Source organism: Anolis carolinensis, chromosome 1 (assembly GCF_035594765.1).
Source record: "Anolis carolinensis isolate JA03-04 chromosome 1, rAnoCar3.1.pri, whole genome shotgun sequence".
NCBI lineage: Eukaryota > Metazoa > Chordata > Lepidosauria > Squamata > Dactyloidae > Anolis > Anolis carolinensis.
The window spans coordinates 172549552-172574451 of record NC_085841.1 but is presented as its reverse complement, the minus strand read 5'-3'; the positions used below and the strand labels follow the sequence as shown (position 1 = coordinate 172574451).

Here is a 24900-nt window from a genome sequence, read left to right as displayed (position 1 = left end):
ACTGTTGTTTTGTGCCTTCAAGTGGCAACTCAGTTGTAGTCTTTTCTTGGCAAAATTTGTTCAGAGATTTGTCATTTGGTATGTGACTTTCCCAAGATCATCCAGTGGGTATCCATCGCTGAACAGAGATGCAAACCCTGGTCTTCCAGAGTCCTAGACCAGCAACCATATTGTTACACTGGATAGTATGTGCACCAAACATTATTTCATAATATAATTGTAAAATGATTAAAAATTACCCTGTAAAGATTCTGTTCCTCTTCTCTCTTTTGGTTCATCCTCTATTCCTTAATTTCCCATTTGTTGTTGAATGCCTGTACACAGGAATTATCTTCTACAGGGATCGTCTTCTCAATTAACAAAGCCACTCACAAAGAAGCTTCATTTTTCAGTCTTTTTATGGGATAGCTCAGTGCCTCTTTTCCTTATTTTCAGTCAAGCTAGAAGGTTTTCTTTCTTTTTTGTAGCATTCACATTGGGAAGATGGTAAAGGAGAAGTGGAGAAACACAAACTTTCAGTGTTAAGTTGCTGCAAGAAAAATCTACCCCTAGGAAGGGAAATTCACCCCTGAAAGAGTTATCACGGGGAAAAGGTGTCTCAACTGAAGCATTATCACCAATCCTTGTTTCCACAACAAGCTATTATTTCTAAATCCTATTGTATCCTGGGAGCGGAATGAGCGCCCGCTCCTGCCAACCTAGCAGTTCGAAAACATGCAAATGTGAGTAGATCAATAGGTACCGCTCCGCCAGGAAGGTAATGGTGCTCCATGCAGTCATGCCGGCCACATGAAATTGGAGGTGTCTATGGACAACGCCGGCTCTTCGGCTTAGAAATGGAGATGAGCACTCCCAGAGTCGGTCACAACTGGACTTAACGTCAGGGGAAAACCTTTTACCTTTCTTATTGTTCCAGGGTAGAAAATGAAGTGAAATCTTCTGAACAGGGGCACAGAGAGCAAAACAAACACCACAGGAGTGTTAACCCTTCCCTATGCTATCCAAAGCTAATATATATGTATTTTTTACTGGAGTTACAGTTAGAACTTGTACCTCTTCTGACTTCCATACAAATTCAACCAAAGAACAAACCTATAGAACCTTTATTGTTCATAACTTGGGGACTGCCTGTGTTGTCCAGAATGTGGAAGAGACAACAAGGGATCAGTTATTCTAGATCTAATCCTAACCAACAATGATTACCTCATTAATGGGGTGGAAGTAACAGACTCCTTAGATTGGAATGACCATATTATACTGGGGTTTGTTTTGCAGAGGAAAGGCAAAGTCAAATGTAATCAGGCACACATTCTAGATTTTAAGAAAGCTGATTTCAGTAAATTTAGGGAAACCTTGATTTTGAAACTCATGGTTCTGAACAGTAAAAGATAAGGGAGTTTATGCTGGACAGGAGCTCTTTAAAAGTGTCATACTGAAGGCACAATTTCAAACATTTCAAATGAGGAAGACAAATGGGAAGCCTCTAAAGAACTTTCAGGTGAGCTAAGATTTAGGAGGAACATAAATATTCAGCAATATGATTAAATTTTATATTTAACATTGTTTCTTAACTCTGTTTCAAATACTATATTTTAATGCCTCATTTTATGTTTTATTTATTCCAAGTTTCTTTTATTGTTGGTTATTGACCAAAATAAATAAAAAGGACATGTACAAAAAAAATGGCAAAAGGAGGAAATCAACAAAGAGGTATTCAAATGGATAGCCAACATGTATAGGAAGAAAGTTAGTAAAGTTCAGAATGTGGTCAGGCTTAATAAGTTTTCCCCCTCTTTTTAGCTATGTTTGTAGGAAAGAAAGAGCAAGGAAATTGTAGGGCCACAGCCTGGAGACGATGGCAAAAATATTAAAAGAGATAAGGTAAAACTATTCACTTTACCTCCGCCTTCTCACAAAAGGAAAATGTTGCTCAATCTGGGGAGAGGGTAGCAGATGATTCAGTAGGGGAAATGTAGCATAGTAGATAGTACAGCAGTTCTTGGCTACTCTGAACAAATTCAAGTCTCCACAACCAGCTGAATTATATCCAAAGATATTTATAGAACTGACAGAAGTAATTGCAAAACCTCTGAGAATTCCTGGAGAACACTAGAATTCCTGACAGACTGGAGAAAAACAAATATAATCCCCATGGTCAAAAGGGGGGAAAAGCAGACCCAAACAATTACCACCTAGTCAGCCTTCAATATCAGGAAATATTCCAAAGCAGATTTTTAAACAGAATATCTGTAAGCACCTGTAAAGGAATGCTGTGATCAAGATAGGCTTCTCCAAAACAAGTCATGCCAGACTAATCTGATTTCTTTTCTTTCTTTTTTTTTTGTAGTTACAAACTTGACAAATGAAGGGAATGTAGTGGATATGTCTTAATTTCATTGCAGCCTTAGAAAAGGTTCTGCATGATATTTGTGTAAAATGTAATAACCAAATTTGCAATTAGGATTGGTACCTAATACCCCATAAAGAAGAATTAGAATCCAAAATAGATTAGAGCCAAAGCTAGCAAAAATATTTTTAATGGGCTGAAATGTTACGTACTATGCTTAGGCAGGGGAAAAATGAAATGCAGATACACAGATGGGTGATATAATATAATATAATATAAAGGGGAATATAATATATATAAAGGGGAAATATATATAATATATATAATATATATATTATGTAATATAATATATATAAAGGGGAAATATATGAGTTTGGGGGTCTTCCAGGGAACCCATAGACCAAGTTACCTTCGGCTAAGTAGTTAATAAAGAATTGATTCCAATATTTCATAAACATATAAGCATACAATTCATGAAAAGTTCATAAAAATAATAAGGCGAAAGAATTCCTGTAGATTTCTGTTCTTGGGAGCCAGGTGATTCATAAAAGAGAAGGTGAATGGATGAATGAATGAAGTCCGTCCAGGAGTCCTTGTCGTCTTGGGGATTGCAGCTGGTCCTTGAAGAAACTACATTTCTCTCCCAGGGAATCGCAGTCTGCCACCAGCAGCCCTGGGGGAAGCTTGTGTCCCTGCAAAGGAAATCTGCCAGCCGCGGGAGCTGGGAAGCAGCTGCGGCTGGAAGAGAGCAATCGGAGCCGGCTTTTTTTTGACAGTCAGCTGTTTAGAAGTTTTAGAATGGACCAATCCAGGCGCTGTTGGTTGTATTGGAACCAGGAGCCTCAAAGAGTGTTAAATATAAAAGATAGGCATGCTTGGAATGTTTTTGATAAAGTTATGGTTCAATTTGTTCCGTTCGCCATGTTGTTATATGGCAAGGAGAACGCGGTGAGGTTAATGGAGGAAGGGGGAGGATTTCATGCGAGGGAGTCAAGAAAGGAAAAATAACCACTGGAGAGAGTTTCAAGATAAAAGAGGATACTTTTATTGGGGGATTAGTTACAATGTTAGGGTTGGGGGGGGGGGTGATAAAAGAAATCAATAATAATTCGTTGTGGTCCGCGCACTGTCCCGCTCCGTTGGTGATCCGGATTTGTGGAACTCCCCGCAGCAGGTCAGATGAATTTAAAAGCGGGGGTCTCCGCTATCAGTTTTCCCATTTTTACTCTGACCTCCAAAGTTACTTTTTAGAAATACAACACATAACAGTGATTCAACCTTATACTAGATATTCTGATACCACAATTTACTGCAACAATCCCATGCATGTTTCCTTACAAGGAAAAAACTTGAGAAAATTAATAATATTTACTTCTGAATAAACATGAGTAGGATGGGATTGAAATTCTCCAAATGCTAAACCATCTGCACCTAAATATGGGGTAAAATTGAGTCAGTCAAAGTATGGTTCTATGATTTTTTTTCTATGGCTACTTTTCTGCATTGTAAGGTGGACTCAGTTACTGAGCAAAAATATCTGCAGGGAGGACTCTTGGAACAGAGCATAGAGGTGGAAGAAAGATTCCACACAACTTCAGTGACCCATGAACAATTCTACAATCCCTTCTAATTATTTCACACTTACATTCTTAGGTAGTTCTCATTGTTTTGCTGTACTATGATTTCAGAACTAGAACAGAAGTAAGAAAAAAAAATCTCTAAAATGCTAATTCTTAGGAACAACAGGCATGCTTGAAATGGAAGTAGAAGTGGATGAGGAGAGGGGTCAAATTACATTTTTAACTAGGAACATTTAAAAAGTACTGTTCCGGCTTTTCTTTTGTAAGTCTTCCCATGTTCTGGAGGCCTAGCCAGCAGATGATGGTGATGATGATGATTTATACCCCTCTTTTTCTCTCCACGAAGGAGACTCAAAGCGACTTATATTAAAAGCATTTCAATACAATTTAAAATCTACGGATATATAAATATTAAAACAGAATTAAATATAACATTAAAAATTCAGTTAAAATCCATAAAAACAGATTAAAAATAAAAACCTACCCAAAGTTAAAACCACAGCACTCCCTGACTTGATATGTAAAACCTTCTTTAAAAGCCTGCCTGAATAAAAAGGCCTGCTGCCAGAGGGACAACAAGGAGGGGGCCATTCTGGCTTCCCTGGAAAGAAGGGAGTTCCAGAGTTGAGGGAGAGCCACTGAGAAGGAGGGCCTACTCTCTAGTTTCCACCAACTGAGCTTGAGATAGAGGTGGGACTGAGACAAGGGCCTTTCCTGAAGATCTCAGGGCCCGGGAAAGTTAATACAAGGAGACGTGGTCAGTCAAACAGCCTGAACCTGAGCCACATAGGCAATGAAAAAGCATCCTGGAAGTTGGAACCTAAAAACATCTGTAGAGCCTTGACACACCCACTTAGTCATAGAAGATCTAAACTCACACACACCTGCTAACTATTTAAATTTCCTTAACTCTGAGAAACGGTTTGTGGTTTAACCTAGATGAACATAATCACAAAGTACAAGTGCAAATCTGGTGAACTGTGATGTTGTAAAGCAATTTTCCTGCTTCTTGGCAGGGGGTTGGATTGGATGGCCCACAAGGTCTCTTCCAACTCTATGATTCTATGAAAGCGCTGTCCATTTTCATACTGCAGAACATAATGTGGAAGAAAACTACCTAGTGACAAATGTTTTCAAATAGCTAATGAGAGCAAGCATGATCCTAAACCTCAAACAACCATTCCTCAACCTCTTTGAGAGAAATCCATTTCACCATTCTTATTATCCATAGCACTATAAATGAACAGTTCAATTTTCAAGCATATATAAATATCTACTTAAGTTAAAAGATTACCTAATTCCAGGTAACTTCCATCTTGTCCAAGAAAAGGAGAGTGGATTCTCAAATATATATATATATATATATATTCTTAATATGATAGAGGACCTGAGGCTTTCATTCCCATTCATAGCGCAGAAGATTAGCTCTCCAGGAAAAGCCAAGACATATTAAAGAAATTGAAGGCCATGGGGACCAAACTACCACAGGCACAGCATATGCAATCAGAAGATCCTTTTACATTTAAAATGCCATAGAAACAGATGAGGTGTTTTGAGTACACGACAGAATGAACATTCCAGCTCAGCTGGAAAAAACAGCACAAAGAATGTTTATATCTCTTAAGAGACATAAAAATTATAGTAAGATGTATTCAAAAAAAAATTTCAAATGAAAGCTACTGTTAAAAATTATTCTTCATTTCTAGGAGTTCTATATGTCTTTAAAAGTCTTAAAGAACACTGAATTACATATACCGTAACTAAATATACATTGCTGTGTGACAATGAAAGCTTCTCAGGAAAACAAGACAACTCAAAATTATTAAGGAAGTACACATTACTCCTGTAAAATACATATTACTAATAGCAACCTATCTCAGTGCCCCTGAAGTCAATGACATTGAGATTCATGGAACTGGATTATAATGCAAGCAGGTTGCAACTGAGGTTAGATCTTCAGTGCCCTATATCATAGGATCTGATCCCAAATTGTCTGCTTTGAACTGGATTATATGAGTCTCCACTCCACTGCGATATAATCTGTGATAAGATGATAATGTGGGATCTAATCCTAGGATATAGGGCAGCATATAAGGGGCCTCGGGAAAGGATCTGTTACATCAGAGTCATTTCTTAGTATCTTGCAAATCCATCCTGCCTTAAACAAAGGATTAAAATTATCACTACATGAAGAAAAGGAAACTACAAAGCTTAGACTTAATATCCAAAATACTATAAAATCCAAAATTTTCCACATGGGTGGCTGAGGTAATATTTTTTTGTTTTCTGGTGGCTCAATGTACACAAACTTTGTTTCATGCACAAAATTATTTTTAGAATGTGTATTAAATTACCTTCAGGCTATGTTTATAAAATGGGACAGAAATGAATTTATTGTAGTTTTTTAATTTAAATATTTAATGTAAATGTGATACTGGCAACAAGCAAAGCTCCTACATGAGTGTATTTATGTATCAAGATCACGAGGAATCATGAAAGAGACGAGTAAGAAATTGTATTATTATTATTTACTTAATATAAAAGTTCAGTTCTTTTATAGAAGCACACAGAGATGTCCTGGCCCCTGGGATCTTAATGTAAAAGCAAGTTCCTAAGGGCTGAGACATTCCTATTGTATATTTTGGATGCCAATCGATTTAGAAATCTGTACAAGTTGAAGTCTTCAGGCTTTTTCAAGAGCAGCCCCATAGAATTTAATCAACGATAAACCACATTCAATTATTAAAATTGTTCTTCAGAATTTTATTTCATGGCAGTAAAAAAGTACATTTAAAATTCATCTCACTGGGTCATTCATATTCTGCTCAGGATAAAATCTCCATGAACATGCAAGAGTCATCTAGACCAACGCACAGCCATGCATTTTGATGTGTTTCTACAAGGTATAGTCCAGGGGCATCAAAGTCATTGTAGACATCTACTAAGAAAGGATATGATGCTCATCATAAGTATAAAAAAAATTGTCCAACAAATTCCCTTTCCATGAAAAACGCATTGGGATAAAATGTTTGTACATTATTTGATCCACAACCTTTATTAGTAAATAATAGAAAAGCTGCAGTATCCCATTCAAATAACCTGATTAAACATCTGTTTCCCACTATAAACTGAATTTGGGCAAACTAGGTAAGCAGGCTATGAACTAAAGATATGAAGCATGCAAGTTAAGTATAACAGATATATATGTTCATATTTTAGTATGCTTCCAATTACTAGAAACAAATAACAACAAATACGAATATTATTACCATACTCTGTAGATGGAGGAGGCAAATGAATGGTTTAACCCAAGGCAACGTTCTTGCACCAACCTTATTTATCATCTTCACAAATGATCAGCCACAACCACCACTCACAAAGAGTTTTATATATGCTGATGACCTTGGCCTAACGGCACAAGCAAAAGATTTTGAAACAGTTGAAAACCAACTAACTAATGCCTTGAAAGATCTCTCCAGCTACTACAAAGAGAACCACCTGAAGCCTAACCCTGCCAAGGCACAAGTGTGTGCTTTCCACCTACGTAACCATGAAGCCAACAGGAAACTGAAAGTTACTTGAGCTCAAACACAGTTTCCATCCTAAATACCTTGGTGTCACCTTAGATCGAACACTAACATATAAGAAACACTGCATGAACACCAAGCACAAAGTAGCTGCACGTAACAACATCCTGCGGAAACTTACTGGCACTGCATGGGGTGCAGACCCACAATTAATAAGAATATCAGCCCTGTCTAATCTTACTCAACTGCTGAGTACGCCTGTCCTGTCTGGCCATGTGAAGCAGGTGGACACAGCACTGAATGAAACATGCAGAATAATCACAGGATGACTTAAACCTACACCTGTTGATAAACTCTACAAGTTGCTGGCATTGCCCCTCCTGACATGCAATGGGAAGTTGCTGCTAACTGTGAGAGAAATAAGGTTGAACATTGTGAAAGCCATCCACTGCATGACTATCAGCCTCCTCCCACCAGACCCAATCAAGGAAGGGCTTCATGAGAACCATCACTCCTCTTAATGTTCCTCCAGCAATAGCAAGAGTGTCCCTCTGGGCAGCTAAACCAGGCAATTCTAACAGGATGGCCCCCCATGAGGGTCTTCCTCCAGGGACAAACCAAGAATGGGCAACTTGGAAGTGGAGTGGGCATATCAAAAGACAACTTGGCAAGGTGGCACTACCTGGAGGAACCCTCCACCTTGTGTGACTGTGAAGCAGAACAAATAACTCCGCATATGTATGCTTGCCCACAATGTCCTGCCTCATGTACGCAGGAGGAGTTGTTTAAAGCTACGGACAATGCGGTCGCTATTGCCTGCTTTTGATCTAAAACTATTTAGCTGCTTGTGATTTCCTTTATTTCGTCACTTTTAAATTTATTTATTATGCAATGCTTTTGACACGAAGTAAATAAGATTATTACAAATCTGTTTTTTATTTGTGCCTAACTAATAAATCAGGAGCATATTAAACTCATTGAATATATTGTACCAAGTTATGAACATTCAGAAAATTTTACATAGATGCCCAAATCTAATTTGTATTTGCTATGGCAAAGCTTTGGCAAAATTCTTCAATAACTAAGGAATTTTTGTAGGCTTGCCCTCTTTTGAAGACTTTATGGTACCATAGTGATGAACATTTCCGTTACCATGCCAATCATGTTCTTAGTCACATGTAGAACAGTGGTTCTCAACCTGGGATCCCCAGATGTTTTTGGCCTTCAAATTCCAGGAATCCTAACAGCTGGTAAACTGGCTGGGATTTCTGGAAGTTGTAGGCCAAAAACATCTGGGGACCCCAGGTTGAGAACCACTGCACTAGAACATCTATCCACTTTAAATCCAATTGCTGCCTCCTGCAGAATTTTGGAGTTTGTAGTTTAGGGAGGGGCCTTTAAATTGCTCATCCAGACAGGTACTGGGCCTCAGTAAACTACAAACCCCAGAATTCTGCAAGAGGCAATCACAGGGTTTAAAGAGGATATATGCTCTAGTGTGGACTCTATAGTCAACTGACTGTCAGCAACATTTTATATGAAGGTGGCAGGGTTTCTTTAAACATTGTTGTAGTAATCTCTGAGCCTCATACCAGTCCTAACAGACAGTTGCAAAGTTACAGTCAAGGGGCAGAGATGGAAAGAGCAGCTCCCTTTATAACAGCGAACAAGATGAAAATCTACTTAGGAGGGGTAGAGGGAATGTGGCTTTTTGGTACCAAACATTTTGTCTAGCAAAAAGCTCTATGCAATCAGAAATTTAAACACTTGGTTAATACAATATGAACCCATATTCGCAGAGGATACACTCCAAGAATCCCCATGAATACTTGAAGCCTATATTTTAACTATGGCATATTTGGGACTGAAAAATATCATAGAATCACACTGCAGAATCTAGAGAAGTCCACAAGTATTTCAAAGGGTGCGGACTGTTTTTTGGAACATGGGTAAACAAAACCATGAATTTTGAATGCAGGATAAGGGATTCATACTGTACTTTAACAGTTATCTCATAATTCTGACAACTCAAATAAGCACTTCTAATTCTTCAGGGTTTGGAGAGATGGGGGGGCTACATACGAACCAACAATTATTACCTCTGTCTTTCACACATACTACATTTTCACACATTGTATACTACTAGGACTCCTGTCAGCATGAGACCAAATGAACAGTGAAACAAGTTTGATATCATTGTAGCTTTGACGGTAGATAGAAAAGTAAATCATGCGTGTTTGTTGAGTCTTTAGACAGTAAAATATAGTAAAACAAGTTTATATCCTCAGGCATCTGAGGATACACATCTGAGCTATTATTAATATACTTTAATCACTGTCAGCCTAAAAATGTAGCATAGTATAATGATTTTAAAGCATTTTAACCCTTTACCATTGAAACAGTTGCTGTTCATGCCATCAGCTAAAATATTATTCATAGTAACAGTGTCCTCAAGTGAAGTTATCTAATCCTATCCCAAGAAAACTTCATGTACTATAAAAAAACCACATCAGAGTACTAGATGCTAACAAACCTAATATAAAATATTTTTCTTGTATGTACTCAACCTCTGAAAAGAAAACAAAACATGCATGCTCTCTCCATATCTTGAGGTCTGTCAGCCTCTAAGCCAAAAAATCCAGTGGTATGTTTGAAACTAAAAAGCTAATTTAGGGGTAAAAACATAGATTCCAAGAATCTCAATATCACAAGGATGCAAAAAGATGACAATAGTGACAAGATTTGTGACAGGATTTGAAAAATATACAGCATGCAGAAAGCTGCAAAATTATTTGACGGATAACATTCAAAAGATAAAATGTTTTTCCCTTCTCCAGGATAATGGAATTTCTTTGATCCCAGCAGGAAGCAAAAGGAGAACGGTAATAGAGATAAATAAAAGAAACTGAAGTCAATAGGGTCAATAGGAGGCTAACTATTGCATTAAGAATGGAAAAGGATTTCACTATAAAAGAAAAAGAAAACCCCATTATGGTAAAAATGCTTGCTTCACAATAAAAAATGTAATAGTCCTGCTAGCTTACCTAGTTCAGTATCTTATTTCCTACAATGGCCGACCAGACACCATGAAAAAGGATGACAACAGTCTCATCCCACTGTGGTTTCCAAGCAACTGACGTTCAGTGGGACTCTGCTTCTGATACTAAAGGTATCATTCAGATCTGTCATCAGTGGGGTTCAGAATGCTCTCTGGATGTAGGGTGATGTACAACTCCCACTATTGATGGTTCAGTCCCCCCAAACCATTCCAGTATGTTCTGCTGGTCATGGGGGTTATGTGTGCCAAGTGTGGTCCAAATCCATCATAAATAGGGTTCAGAGTGGTCTCTGGATGCAGGGTGATCTACAGTTTCCACCATGGTGGGTCAGTTCCCCCAAACCCCTCCAATATTTTTTGTTGTCATTGACAGTCTGTGTGCCAAGTGTGATCCAGGTCCATGATTGGTGAAGGTCACACAAGTTTTTCTTGAATAAGCTGTATTTACTAATGCCTTTGGGATGTAACATTAACCAGGTGGCTGCTGTTTGCCCCTGCTTTCTTCGTGCCCAACTCATGTAATGAACCTGTAATTAGCATATTAAAGATTAATGAGAAGATCATTTGTATCAGATTGCATCAAAGCTAAATGGTCTCACTTTTAACAGCTCCTTCTTCTGAAAACATACTGTTGCGCAAACAGTTAGAAAGACTCTAAAAATAGAAATGGGATACTGATCTGAAGTGAGAAAATAATAAATAAAATCAAATGCAAATTTAATCTAAAAAATGGGCCCTATAAGAATGCAGAACTAATCTGCTACATTGATAAAATTCTAATTTTCATTCTCTTTTTTGTACCCGGCCTTAACATTGAACAGAAAGGAAAATGAGTCAACACAAATCAGCCATAGATGAGAGTCAATATAGGCCTTAAGCTCCTTCATGCTGAGAAACACAGGATATAAATATAATTAATAAATAAATAAAAATCAAGATACTCCCACAACAGCTAAAGGAGGCATGGGGAAGCCCAGCCTGCCAGGATAACCAAGATGACTTTCCAAAAGGTTGGCAGAGTATGAAAACACATGTAAACACATGTATCTAGGTTTCTAAAGTTGTCTGCATACATAGCAGAAACTGTTGAAGATTTTTATAAAATGTATATATTAATATAGGAGAATGCTCATGCACTTTTGAAAATCAACATCAGCATTTGAACTGGGCTTCATCCAACTCTATAATTCAAACACGGAACCAACATGCAGATATAAGTGATGTTATTTCTTCTCTTTGGCATGCTCCAGCTAATACCAAATGCAGCGCAAAGGATTCTAACAGCTGATTCCCCACAATATCCAAAGGCCACATACTATGCAGGTTAATTGGTTGAGCTTGCTATCAAGGCCTAGAAGATTTTGGGATGCAATGAAATCCTTGCCTAGACAGACAGACAGACAAACACACATGCATGCACACAGTGGGTAACCCCATGCTATGTAAAAGATGATGATGATGATGATGATGATGATTCTATTTATTTATACCCCGCTTTATCTCCCCAAAGAGGTGTCAAATCGGCTTGACATAAAAGCATCGGTATCCAATTTAAAATATACATATATGCAAACAGTAAAACAGAGTTAAACACAAACAGCATTACATTTTTCAGTTAAAAACCATCAAAATATACCCTGTTTCCCCGAAAATAAGACATCCCCGAAAAATAAGACCTAGTAGAAGTTTTGCTGAATTGCTAAATATAAGGCTTCCCCCAAAAGTAAGACCTAGCAACGTTTTTGTTTGGAAGCATGCCCAGCACCTGCGAAACAGAACACCAGAGCATGCAGGATTGGTAAATGTACATACCAGTTGTACATGGAAATAATGGTAGTAACCAGAAATTCATGATAGGATTCAGAGTTTGTCTGGTTATGTTGGTTTGTGATGACAACTACTGTACAGTATATAATAAATGTTCATTTTTTGTACAACAATAAATGTGAATTCTTCTTCATGGAAAAATAAGACATCCCCTGAAAATAAGACCTAGCACATCTTTAGGAGCAAAAATTAATATAAGACACTGTCTTATTTTCGGGGAAACACGGTATTCAAATATTATTCTTCATTGTTTATATTCTTTTGCTGTACTAAACCTGACTATTTTCAGTTATACATTTATTCATTGAAGTGAATGCAACAAAAAGTAAGGTGGACCCAGTTAGTGTGATTTATCAAAAAGAAATATTTTCTAGAAGGGTACAGGATTGTGCTTAAACTCCACCCCTCTTTAGCTCTATTTTGCTTCACCATACACATACATCCTCAGAAGATTTTGCCCTTCTCTAATCATAGCAGCAATTCTGCTAATAATAATGAATATGTTATCAATGTATTATTTTGCTGCACCCAGCACAAGAGGAACTTATAGTGGACCTATGACAAGTTTTACAGTAAAGCCGCTCTTTTGGGTACATTAGAAGATTTTAGCAGAAATTTAGAAAATTCTGTAGTACTAGTGTTACAGAAGTTTTGAAATATTATAATAAAACATAGTATTTAAATACATTAATTTCCCCTGCATTACATGAAGGTTTTTGGGTCAAGAATTAAGCATTTGTTTTAGGCTGAGTAAAATTAAATTCTAACAGTATTATTTGCTCTTCAAGATGCAAGTGCTCAGGCTGCTGTAATACAGCATTTTGCTTCAGGCATTTGAAACTTAATATGATTTTAATATTCTCTGTTGGAGATTGTTAGAATGGAATTTCAAATATTTCCTGTAATTCAAGATACAGATTACTTGAATAGTGCTGAGTGGTACAAAAACTTTGAAGCAAGTATATCAATCGGGACAACAGTTTTGTGCTTACTTGTATCTTACTCCAACAGAATTAATCTCTACTTCAGAACAAAAAAAAAATACAAAGCCTCTGCAGATTCAAATTCACAGTTGAGCGCTTCCTTTTTACCACAATAATTGTAAATACCTTCTTTTTGGGGGGTGGTAAAAAACAGAACCATTCTTTGGTATCATTACTTTTACTGCCATCCAATAGACACCTACTCAGAAGTACATATCACCATGTTCAATTGCAACACATGATTATATTTGGAATAACACCAATTGCAAATGTTTACTAAAAGCTAATCACAGCTTTGACATAGTTAGTGAAATCATAGTTACGGATGGATCTATACTAGTCCACCTACCAGCTGAAAATGTTATTTTCATGCAATCCTGTGCACATTTTCCTAGAAATGGGTCTTACTGTACTTACTACATCTAGAGTATGAACATACTGTACTTAGAATCATACCACACATTACAAATCACTCTTACCAAAAACTCATTAAACATTAGGCATGCAAGGTTCCCAATATCTTGTTTTTGTGACATGTTAAAAAAGAGAACTTAAATGTCTTGTTCTCATAGAAACATTCTTTTTTTTATAGAAGAAAGTAAAAACCATCTAGAGTAGGATGTCTCATCCAGGGTTCCCTGGATCTGTAGGGGTGCCACAAGAAGTTGCTAAGCAAGAGATCATGATTGGAAAAAAAACCTAACAATTTTAATCTGTAAATATAATAATATAATAATTATGCAGGGGTTCCCTGAGATCTGAAAATTAATTCAAAAATTCCTCCAGGTTTGGCAAAGGCTGAACTTGAGATCTGATATTCTACTAACGTACAGATAAAGTTAATTTTCATGGGAAATTTACATAGTAAAAAAGTTTCATATTGGCTTCATTCCAATTCTCTTTCATTACATACTGAGCCTCCCAGTTTAACTTAGCCTATGCTAGACCTTTGCAGCTGACAAAAATTGTTATGTAAATCCCATGCAATTACGCAAAATAAAGTTAGTTAACATTCACCAAAGCATCATGGAATTATGCAATTTTCTACTGTTCTTTTATTTCTCAAAACACAGCAGGTAGGCCATTTTTCAAGCAACTTCACAATGAAGAAGAAATTTATCTACAAAGCTGTTACAATGTAAGGGGAAGAGAGGGAGGTGGTGAACAAGAAAAGCAAATCCCTATTTTTTAAAAAAAGCAAAACAGGAATATATTAACACAGGAAGAAAATGGAAAAAGATTTAAATACATTTACCTTGTCAAGAACCTTCTCCGATTTAAAGGAAAAAAAAGTCAAAAAAAGAAACTCTTTATGCAACCTTTGGAAACTTCCCTGTCCTCTAGCTCTCACAAAAGATGTTGAAAAAAGTCAATTTTAATGCTTACTCAGTTTATAAAAATGATGTAATTCATAAAAACATTATTCATATATTCTGAAGAGATGACTCCATTTTCGTATGAAAAATAGTGAAATTAATTTCATCTACCCAGGCAACAGACATATATTGGATTATATGAGTCTAGGTAAGGTAAAGGTTTTTCCCTGACACTAAGTCTAGTCAAATCAGACTCTCAGGGTTGGTGCTCATCTCCATTTCTAAGCTGAAGAGCCGGTGTTGTCCGTAGACAACTTCAAGGTCATGTGGCCGGCATGACTGCATGGAAAGCCGTTACCTTCCTGCTGGAGCGGTACCTATTGAACTAGACTACCATATAATCCAGTTCAAAACAGATAATCTTGATTTTATACGTCAGTGTAGAGGGGGTCTTTGAGAGACCCTAAAACTAACCTATCAAGAGGTTTTCTTGGCAAGATTTACTGAGGAGAGGCTGACTTTGCCTTTCTCCGAGGCTGAGAGAGTGTTACTTGTTCAAGGTCACCCAGTGGATTTCCATGGTCAAGCAAGAATTCGAAACGTGATCCCCAGAGTCATGCGCCCATGTCTACCATGCCACTACACTGACAGATAATACAATTTTCCCAAGGGAATGCAATGAATAGTTTCTGTGCATATGCACTCTATATCAGGGCTTATGAAACTTTTCCACTCATGACTCCTTTCTGCCCAGAAATGTTTACATGATCCCAAAAATAAAGGTATATAAGCTAGGTATAAAAATGAAACATCTACTGAAAAAAACAGCATTTGCAAAGCTTGCTAAACAGGCTGGTTTTTCATTTTGAGCAGTACAGGTGAAGCATTTACTGCAGAGTTCACCATAAAAATTGCATGTTGTTGCTAATAAATTTGTGTAAACTGGAGACGTTCAGAAAAGTCTTACTGTTACCAAATTTTTGTGACCACCAACATTGAGGTAAGGGGACCCCATTTGGGATCAGAACCAACGGTTTAAGAAACAATGTTCTATATAATGGAGGATGGGGGAAAGGGGGGGGGGGTCTGCCAGGATTTTTCTTTAACAAATGTTTCTTATGTTTTATTGGAAAAAAGTAATAAACTCTCAAAAGGTCACCAAATACTCATCTCTGTGTGCCAGTTTTGAAGTGCCATCTTTTTGATAAAACTTATTCCTATGACAAATAATTCTCTGTGCTTCTACATGTAGCCGAGTTAGATGGGGTTTGAGTCATTAAAAACTATAAAAGAACACCAGGAACACAATTCCTTTCTCTTACAGTCTGTAGTTCTGTATCTTTATGTTATTATGACAATCCTAATGACAGGGCTCTCTTGGCAAAACCTGTTTAGAGGGGTTTTGCCATTGCCTTCTTCCAATACTGAGAGAGCATTACAGTACAGCCAAAGCTTGTCTAATGTAGGTTTCTGTAAGATTTTCAGGTTGTATGGTCATATCATAACTACTGGAATATGGCCATATAGCCCAAAAAACTCACAGCATTCAGCACCCCAGTGATTCTGGACATGAAAGCCTTCGTCAATACCTTGTCCATTGTGTTTATACACCTGAGCAAGGATTTGAACTTTAGCCACCCAGAGTGCAAGTCTGTAACCCTAACTGCTCTTTTTTTAAAATTTTTATTACATTCCAACAATTAACAAAATGTTAGCGATGCATGTCTTATTTCAATATACATAATACCAAAAGTAAGTAATGCTTAAATGACATTTTAAACGATCCTTTGGAATGTAACACCCACCCCCCTCCCCTAACTGCTCAAACCACTACACTGGTTTTTATTCTTGTATATTATGATGACCTAAATCTAACAGGCCAGCTAAAGTAGATGCCTAAGTGGACTTAAGTAAGTTCTGCTGGTTCAATGAGACTAGCAGAGACTAATAGTTATTTACTGTCTTCTGGTATTTTGAAATACTGTACTGGTTACCAGATTTTATTCTTTTTTCATGGTTTCCACCAAACGCAGCGTCCAAACAGAAACCAAAGAACATGAAAGGAACTGTAGATTAATTCAACCAGAGAAGTCAGCTATAGCAGAACACATAATAAACCAACCTAGGCACAAAATATTACTTGAGAACACTGGACCTTTCTGACAACAATCATGTCAGATTACACAGAGAAGCCACTGAAATCCACAAGCACATGAACAATTTCAACAGAAAGGAGGAAACAATGAAAATGAACAAAATCTGGTTACCAGTATTAAAAAACACTAGAATCAAGACAGTAAATAAGGAACACCACTCAAAAACAGGGGAACTCCAGACAGCAAACAATCAAATTGCCAGTTAATACCTCCCAAACAGAGCATGCCTTCAGGTACCCTCACTGATTGACTTTGCAGCTTCATGGTTACCTAATGCTATTCAAGCTTGCTAATTGCAACATTCACACTTGCTTCAAACAGACAAGGATTCTTTCTCCCACACCCTGGATATTCCACAGATATATAGCCACTCCATTTGCCTCATTTCCAACAGACCTCTGAACAAACCTTTGAGGTTGCTTGCCACAGACACAGGTGAAACGTCAGGAGAAAATGCTACTGGAACAGCCCAAAAAACTCACAGCAACCCAAAATTCATTTCGTTATACAGATAGCCTGAAGGTAATTTTCTGTACAATATTTGTATTAATTTTGTGCATGAAACAAAGTTTGCATACAAAGAACAGTCAGAAACCAAAGGTGTTACTATGACAGCTAGTGATGTAGATGATTTTGGAAGATTTCAGATTTCCAGAAAAGAGATTCACAACCTGTATAAAATGGCACAATAAAGGCTTGCTTTAGATTTTTAAATTATATTTCCAAGCTGTGAGTGAAGAACTCATGGATATAGAAAGCTGACTGTACATTAAAATCCAGGGACCAGGCAAGAAAAAGATTGCTCATAGAAAGTTGAATCAATCCTTTTTGCCTGATTATAGCAAGTGATGTCTCTGTGGGCAAAGGTGGTGCATTCACAGCCCAAATGCTGCTGCCGCCAACATCCTTGTTCTTAAACAAATTATCAAAACTTATGTCTAATGAGTTATTGAAACAAGATCTGGTGTCATGTAGACAAACATTTTCAATGATATTTCCTCACTAACAAAGGCCCCTTCCACACAGCTGTATAAAATCCACATTGAACTGGATTATATGGTAGTGTGGACTCAGATATCGAAGTTCAAAGCAGATATTGTGGATTATCTGCCTTGATATTCTGAGTCATATGGCTGTGTGGAAGGGGCCAAAAAGTGTTTATAGGCCATGCCTTGCTGAAGTTCTCAAACCCAACCAGTATCGGCTTGCATTGCTTTTTCACTTTTCAATTACTTTTGTGGCGCAACGAAAACATTCCGCATCTTCGGAGTGTACGGTGCACTTCAAACAGTCACAATGAAATCCATTCCATCCACAACAAATTGTGGACACTTGGAACAAAGACTAGATCTACACTGCCCTGTATCTCAGGAGCTGATTTAATTATCTGTTTTGAACTGGATTATATGAGACCTTTCCACACAGTCATATAACCCAGAATATCAAGGCAGATAATCCACAATATCTGCTTTGAGACTGGATTATCCAAGTCCACGCTGCCATACAATCCAATTCAAAGCAGATAATGTGGAACTTTATACAGCTGTGTGGAAGGGGCCTGAGTCTACTCCGTCAAATATTCTGGGATAAGAAAATAATCTCGGATCAGATGCTGGGATATAGCACAGTATAGATCCACTCAAATACTCAACAGCTCAGGCCCCCTCCACACAGCTGTATAAAATCCACATTGAATTGGATTATATGGCAGTGTGGACTCATATAATCCAGTTCAAAGCAGATATTGTGATTATCTGCCTTCATATTCTGGGTTATATGGCTGTGTGGAAGGGCCCTTAGAAGCTTTTTGGACTAGAGCCCTATGCTTCCCCGCTGGACTGTATTTGCAGTCCATGCCCCCATTGATGGACCTTTTTGTGGACAACAAATAGAGTGCGCTACTCTTCTAGGAAGTCTCTGCTTGTATCCACACTGTCAAATTAATACAACTTGATACCGCTTTAACTGCCATGTTTCAATGCTATGGAATCTGAGGATTTATAGTCAAGGCACCAGCACTCTGGAAGTTGTAGTTTGACCATGTCAAACTACAACTCTCAGTATTCTATAGAATTCAGACCTCAGTTGTGTGTGTGCTAAGGAGAAAATCTCCAGCTCCATAGAACTTGGGGTGCATCTACATCAGGCATAGGGAAACTTCAGCCCTCCAGGTGTTTTGGACTTCAACTTCTACATTTACTACCGACTGTTAGGAATTGTTGGAGTTGAAGTAAAAAACAACAGGAGGGCCGACGTTTTCCCATGCCTGATCTACACAATCGAATGAATGCAATTTGGCACCTCTTTAACTGCCATGGCTGAGTGCTATGGAAATCTGGAAGTATGTAGTTTGGTAGTTTGCTCTGGGCAGAGCAGGCTAAAGAACTCGCGAAACTACAACTCCCAGGATTCCACAGCATGAAGCCATGGCTGTTAAAGTGATGTCAAATTGCAGTAACTTCTCAATGCAGATGCATTCTTGGATTTGGGGCAGGAGGTGGGGATGAAGATCTTTTAGCAGACTTCATCCCGACCTCCCCCTCCCTTTGAACTAACAAAAAGTACAGCTAGTATTTGATAGGATAAACACAGTCGGCAAATAGTCTGTCAGGCGCTAAGGCACTTACCACGGGCCTCGTCGCGCGGCTGCCTGCCCGTTTGGACACCCCCTCAGATCTCCCCTCTCAATATCCCTCTTGCTGTGGAAAGGAGAGGCCAAGGCGGCAACAGTCCCCTCCGGGCTTCCGTCCCTCGGAATGGTTTTCTATCTCGCGCGCGCTTTCCTCCCGTCACTTGGCAACCAGCGACGCAAGCAGACGTCGGGGCTGCCCGAGAGGACACGCCTATTTTGCTTGAGCTTCACTCGCGCCTGCGCAGAAAGAACCAGTTCGCATTACGCAGAGATAGACCACTAGAGAATTGTAGGCTAAGGCCTTAGGGTTCAGTAGTGTGCGATGCCCCCCCCCCCCCCCGACAAAGGGCAATCTAGAATAGGTGGGATTGGGAAGCACAGTTGTGTCCTATTTGCAACTGTAAAAAAATACTTCTTTTGAGTATGTTGTATACAGTATTGTTAAAAAGGAGCCCCGGTGGCGAAGTGTGTTAAAGCACTGAGCTGCTGAACTTGCAAACCGAAAGGTCCCAGGTTCAAACCCCGGGAGTGGCGTGAGCGGCCACTGTTAGCTCCAGCTTCTGCCAACCTAGCAGTTCGAAAACATGCCAATGTGAGTAGATCAATAGGTACCGCCCCGGGGGGAAGGTAACGGCGCTCCATGCAGTCATGCCGGCCACATGACTTTGGAGGTGTCTACGGACAACGCCGGCTCTTCGGCTTAGAAATGGGGATGAGCACCAACCCCCAGAGTCAGACATGACTGGACTTAACGTCAGGGGAAAACCTTAACCTAATGATTATTTTATTCTTGCTTTATTTAACTCTATTAAAATGAAGGCAAATGCACATGAATCCGTGTATTCTAGTCACCTCTTCTGAGTTACTCCAGATTCCACCTTCCATGCCCAGCATGAAAACCTGACATGAGACATAATCTCTGTGGCAAAAGACCTTCCTGGACCTCAGCAGGGGTCCCGATACCAGCTGCCTGTCAGTTCCCCTTTGGAGCTCCCTGCCACCCTGCCAGACAAAGGCCCAAGGTGAAACTGTGATTATGATCCCATCACCGAAAATACATCTTTGGGACTCTTTCTTTGTCTTCTGGCATGTCTAGGACCACAACTCGCATTGTGGACAATGATAACTACAAAATCCTATCAGACTTTCGGACATTCCTTTGTCTACCACGTCCCATCATTACACACCCAGGGATAGGCACAGCCCCTGGAGCTCCCTCCCTCAGACCACCTCTACAAGACCATTGGAAGCCTTGGAGCTTCCCTGCTCAGCTGGGCAGGGATCCCCGGCTACATCACTGGTGCCTCGACCAATCAGGGCGAAGCATGCCAGCTTTGTTCCGCTTCCAAGCCAATCAGAGGCCAAAAAAAGCACCGGCTGTAAAGCACTTCACTTTACATTCCTAGATCTTGAAAAAGCATTTGATCTGGTTCCCCATGACCTGATCTGATGAGCACTACGGTCACATGGAATACCAGAAGACGATGTAACATGGATAAAGCTACTATACAGTAATACAACAAATATGGTCTGCCGCCCTGCAGGGATCTCACCACCCTTTCACATTACTGTTGGTGTGCATCAGGGATAAGCACTCTCACCATTGCGATTCATACACTGCATAGACACTGCTACAGCAGATTTGCAGGCTATGCATCCCTGGACACTCCTATATGCAGATGACAGCACTCAGCACCAAGAACATGCAACCCTCCAACAACAGCTGCAGACATGGAGTGATAGACTCAGTGAAAATGGATTTCAACTGAACATACCCAAAATAGAGTATCTAGAACAGGGGTCCCCAAACTTTTTAAACAAGGGGCCAGTTCACTGTCCCTCAGAACTTGGGAGGGCCGGACTATAGATTTTTTTTAAAAAAACAAACAAACTATGAACAAATTCCTATGCACACTGCACATATCTTATTTTGAGGTAAAAAAAAAACCAAAATGGGAACAAATACAATATTTAAAATTTAAAGAACAAGTAAAGTTAAACCAACAAATCCACCAGTATGTCAATGGGAACTATGAGCCTGCTTTTGACTAATGAGATAGTCAATGTCCGGTTCCATATTTGTCACTGCTAGCCGTAATAAGTGATGCAAGTGTGTGTCAGTTAATCTAGATCTGGTTGGAGATTTCAGATGTTTCATTCTGGAAAAAGTCTGTTCACAGACATAAGTACTGCCAAAGATGGTTGCCATTTTGAGTGCATGGTTCCTGAGATTAGGATATGTTTCAGAGGGGAGAGATGCATAGAAATTAGGAAGGCTTCTTGGCTTGAATGCGTCTTTCAGAGAGTCACAATTCTGAAGTTCAGCCAGTTCCATTTGGTAAATTGTATCCACATTTTCAATGTCAATAGAAAATGGGTTACGGAAAAGCTGTATGTCCTGTTCATGGAGATGAAGCTCTTTAAATCTAAATTGGAACTCCTTTTGCAACCTTTCCAGTGAATCCACACATGTTTTGTTTGGGAATGCAATCAATGGTTTTTCCGCTGACAGACTTTGAGTTGTGGGGAGATGGCAGAAATTTTCCTCCTTTACTTGTTTGATGAGGAGGCCTAATTTTACTTCAAATGCTTTCACATGTGATTGCATATCACAGATGAGCTTCCCCTTTCCTTGAAGTTGCACATTGAAACTGTTGAGTAGCTCTGTTATATCTGTCAGAAAGGCGAGGTGCCATTTCCATTCTGCATCATTGAGCTCTGGTACTTCTTTGTTTTTTGAAAGCAGAAAAGCTGTAATCTGTGGAAGTAAGTCATAGAAATGTTTCAAAACTCTCCCTCGACTCAGCCAACGGACTTCTGTGTGGTACAGAACATCTTCATAGGCAGCATTTAGCTCAGACAGAAATTCCTGAAATTGTCTGTGGTTTAGTGCATTAGCTCTAATGAAGTTAACACAAGATACCACAATTTTCATGACAGAGTCCCACTTCAGTGACTTACTACACAGCGCTTGTTGGTGGATGAGGCAGTGTATGGCTATTGGATGAGAATGGTTATGTTTGTCCATCTCTTGGTTAATGCGAGCAATTACTCCTATCTTAGACCCCACCAAGCTAGGAGCACCATCAGTTGTCACACTGGCTAGTTTAGCCCAGTCCAGCTCCAAACCATTCACAGTTTGGCAAAGCTTTTCATAGATATCCTCTCCTGTAGTTGTTCCTTTGATGCTTTGCAGTGCAGCAAGCTCTTCTGTGACTTCGAAATAGTCATTTGTCCCACGAATAAAAATTAGAAGTTGTGCAGAATCACGAACATCATTGCTTTCATCAAGTGCCAAGGAAAAATAGGAAAGTTTTTTTGCAGAGTTTTGCAAATGCTGATGCAAATTGTCTCCCATTTCTTCAATCCTTCGTGTAATTGTAGATCCTGATAGACTCACTGTACTAAATAAATCAGCCTTCTCTGGACACATCTCTTTGGCAACAGAAAGAAGGCATTCTTTAACAAACTCTCCTTCCACAAATGGTCTACCAGTGCACGCTATTAGCTTGGCAACTTGAAAACTTGCTCGCAGTGATGAAATATTTAGCTGCTTCTGCTTCATAAAAGTATTTTGCTGAGTTGTCAATATATTTTTCAGTTTTAATATTTTATCTTTTCTCACTTCTCCAACCAAACAATCATATTTGTCTTTATGTTGGGTTTGATAGTGTCGGCGCATATTGTATTCTTTGAACACAGACACTATATTCTGGCATATCAAACACACAGCTCTTTCCTTGTAATTCACGAAAAAGTAATCATAAGTCCACTGTTCTTTGAATATCCTACACTCCGAGTCAATTTTTCTCTTTCTTGACATCATTGTTTCCTAGGGAAATAGCTATTAGTAAAATACTAATATATACCAACAATAACTGCACATACAGAGACATACAGACTGCACTGCCCACCAATGCAGTCTGATCAGTGTCCATCAATGCAGCCTCCTCAGTCCACATCATTTCAACCTCACAAGTGCCCATATTGGTAAAACTCTGCTTTTGCCTAAACCTCACCAAAACACAATCAAAGCACCCCTGACAGATGGCCACCTTGCCTCGATGTTAATAACAATAATAAGAATAATAAAATAATGAAGAGGGTTGGAAGAAACCCCTTTGGGACATTTAGTCCAACCTCTGTCTTTGTGCACCAAAAGCACAGCAAAACACCCCTAACAAATGGCCACCCTGCCTCAATGTTAATAATAATAAGAATAATAAAATAATGAAGAGGGTTGGAAGAAACCCCTTTGGGACATTTAGTCCAACCCCCTTCTGTCTTTGTGCACCAAAAGCACAGCAAAGCACCCCTGAAAGATGGCCACCCTGCCTCAATGTTAATAATAATAAGAATAATAAAATAATGAAGAGGGTTGGAAGAAACCCCTTTGGGACATTTAGTTCAACCCTCTTCTGCCTTTGTTCACCAAAAGCACAGCAAAGCACCCCTAACAGATGGCCACCCTGCCTCAATGTTAATAAAAATAAGAATAATAAAATAATGAAGAGGGTTGGAAGAAACCCCTTTGGGACATTTAGTCCAACACTCTTCTGCCATAACAACAACAACAGAGTTCCGGTTATCTTTAGCCTCTGCCTCCCTCTCCTCCGCACCTCCTCCTGGGGCAGCCAGAGGAAAGGAGCTCTGCTGAGCAGGAGAGAGCTCAAGAGAGGGAGGATGACATTTCTCTCCCTCTTCCTCCACTAAGAGATGGTTAGATATATGCTCCCGGTTTCTAAGCCAGGCCATTGGCAATACACTCAGCAGTAGCAATATACTCCGGATTTTATCCCAAGGCTCCTGGCCTTAGCGAAGGGACAAAAGACTTTCCCTCCACTAAGGCTGGCAGCCCTGGGATAAATCCTGAGTATATGGCTAATCTGCAGTAGCAATATACTCCGGATTTTATCCCAAGGCTCCTGGCCTTAGCGAAGGGAAAAAAGACTTTCCCTCCACTAAGGCTAGCAGCCCTGGGATAAATCCTGAGTATATGGCTAATCTGCAGTAGCAATATACTCCGGATTTTATCCCAAGGCTCCTGGCCTTAACGAAGGGACGAAAGACTTTCCCTCCACTAAGGCTGGCAGCCCTGGGATAAATCCTGAATATATGGCTAAACAAGATATTGCAAAACCCCTTAATAATTAAAAATTGATTGAATAATAATTAAAATACCTTTTGAGTGGGGTAAAGGCAGAAAGGCAAAGCTCCTCCAAGATTTGTACAGGGAGAGGAAGAAGCCAGAAGGGGCTCAAAGGCTCCTGCAGCAAAGTGGCGGGAATGGAGGAAAGGCAAGGCTCCTCCAAGATTCGTGTAGGGACCGGGACCGGGAGAAGCCAGGAGAGGCTCAAAGTCTGCTGCAGCAGAAAAGTGGAGGGAAAGTCAAGGCTCCACGGCTTGTGCAGGGAGAGTGGGAAGCCAGCGAAGTCCCGTGTAGCAGAAAAGTGGCGGGAAAGGCAGTGTGATGA

General features: G+C 39.3%; 1 protein-coding gene across 5 annotated transcripts in view; it reads right to left on the bottom strand.

The window, feature by feature from the left end:
- The window catches only part of wdpcp (WD repeat containing planar cell polarity effector), a 222074-nt gene extending 202457 nt beyond the window's left edge, over positions 1–19617 (bottom strand). For 3 of the 5 annotated variants that reach the window (XR_010000055.1, XM_062958984.1, XM_008114270.3), the window contains exon 1: positions 19422–19616. The gene's annotated coding sequence lies outside the window, so the exon portion shown is untranslated. Of the gene's footprint in view, positions 1–10498; positions 11417–19421 lie in introns of those variants that run through there. The other 2 variants (XM_062958993.1, XM_062958957.1) reach the window with 2 other exon arrangements.
- Between the last annotated feature and the right edge of the window lie 5283 nt (positions 19618–24900).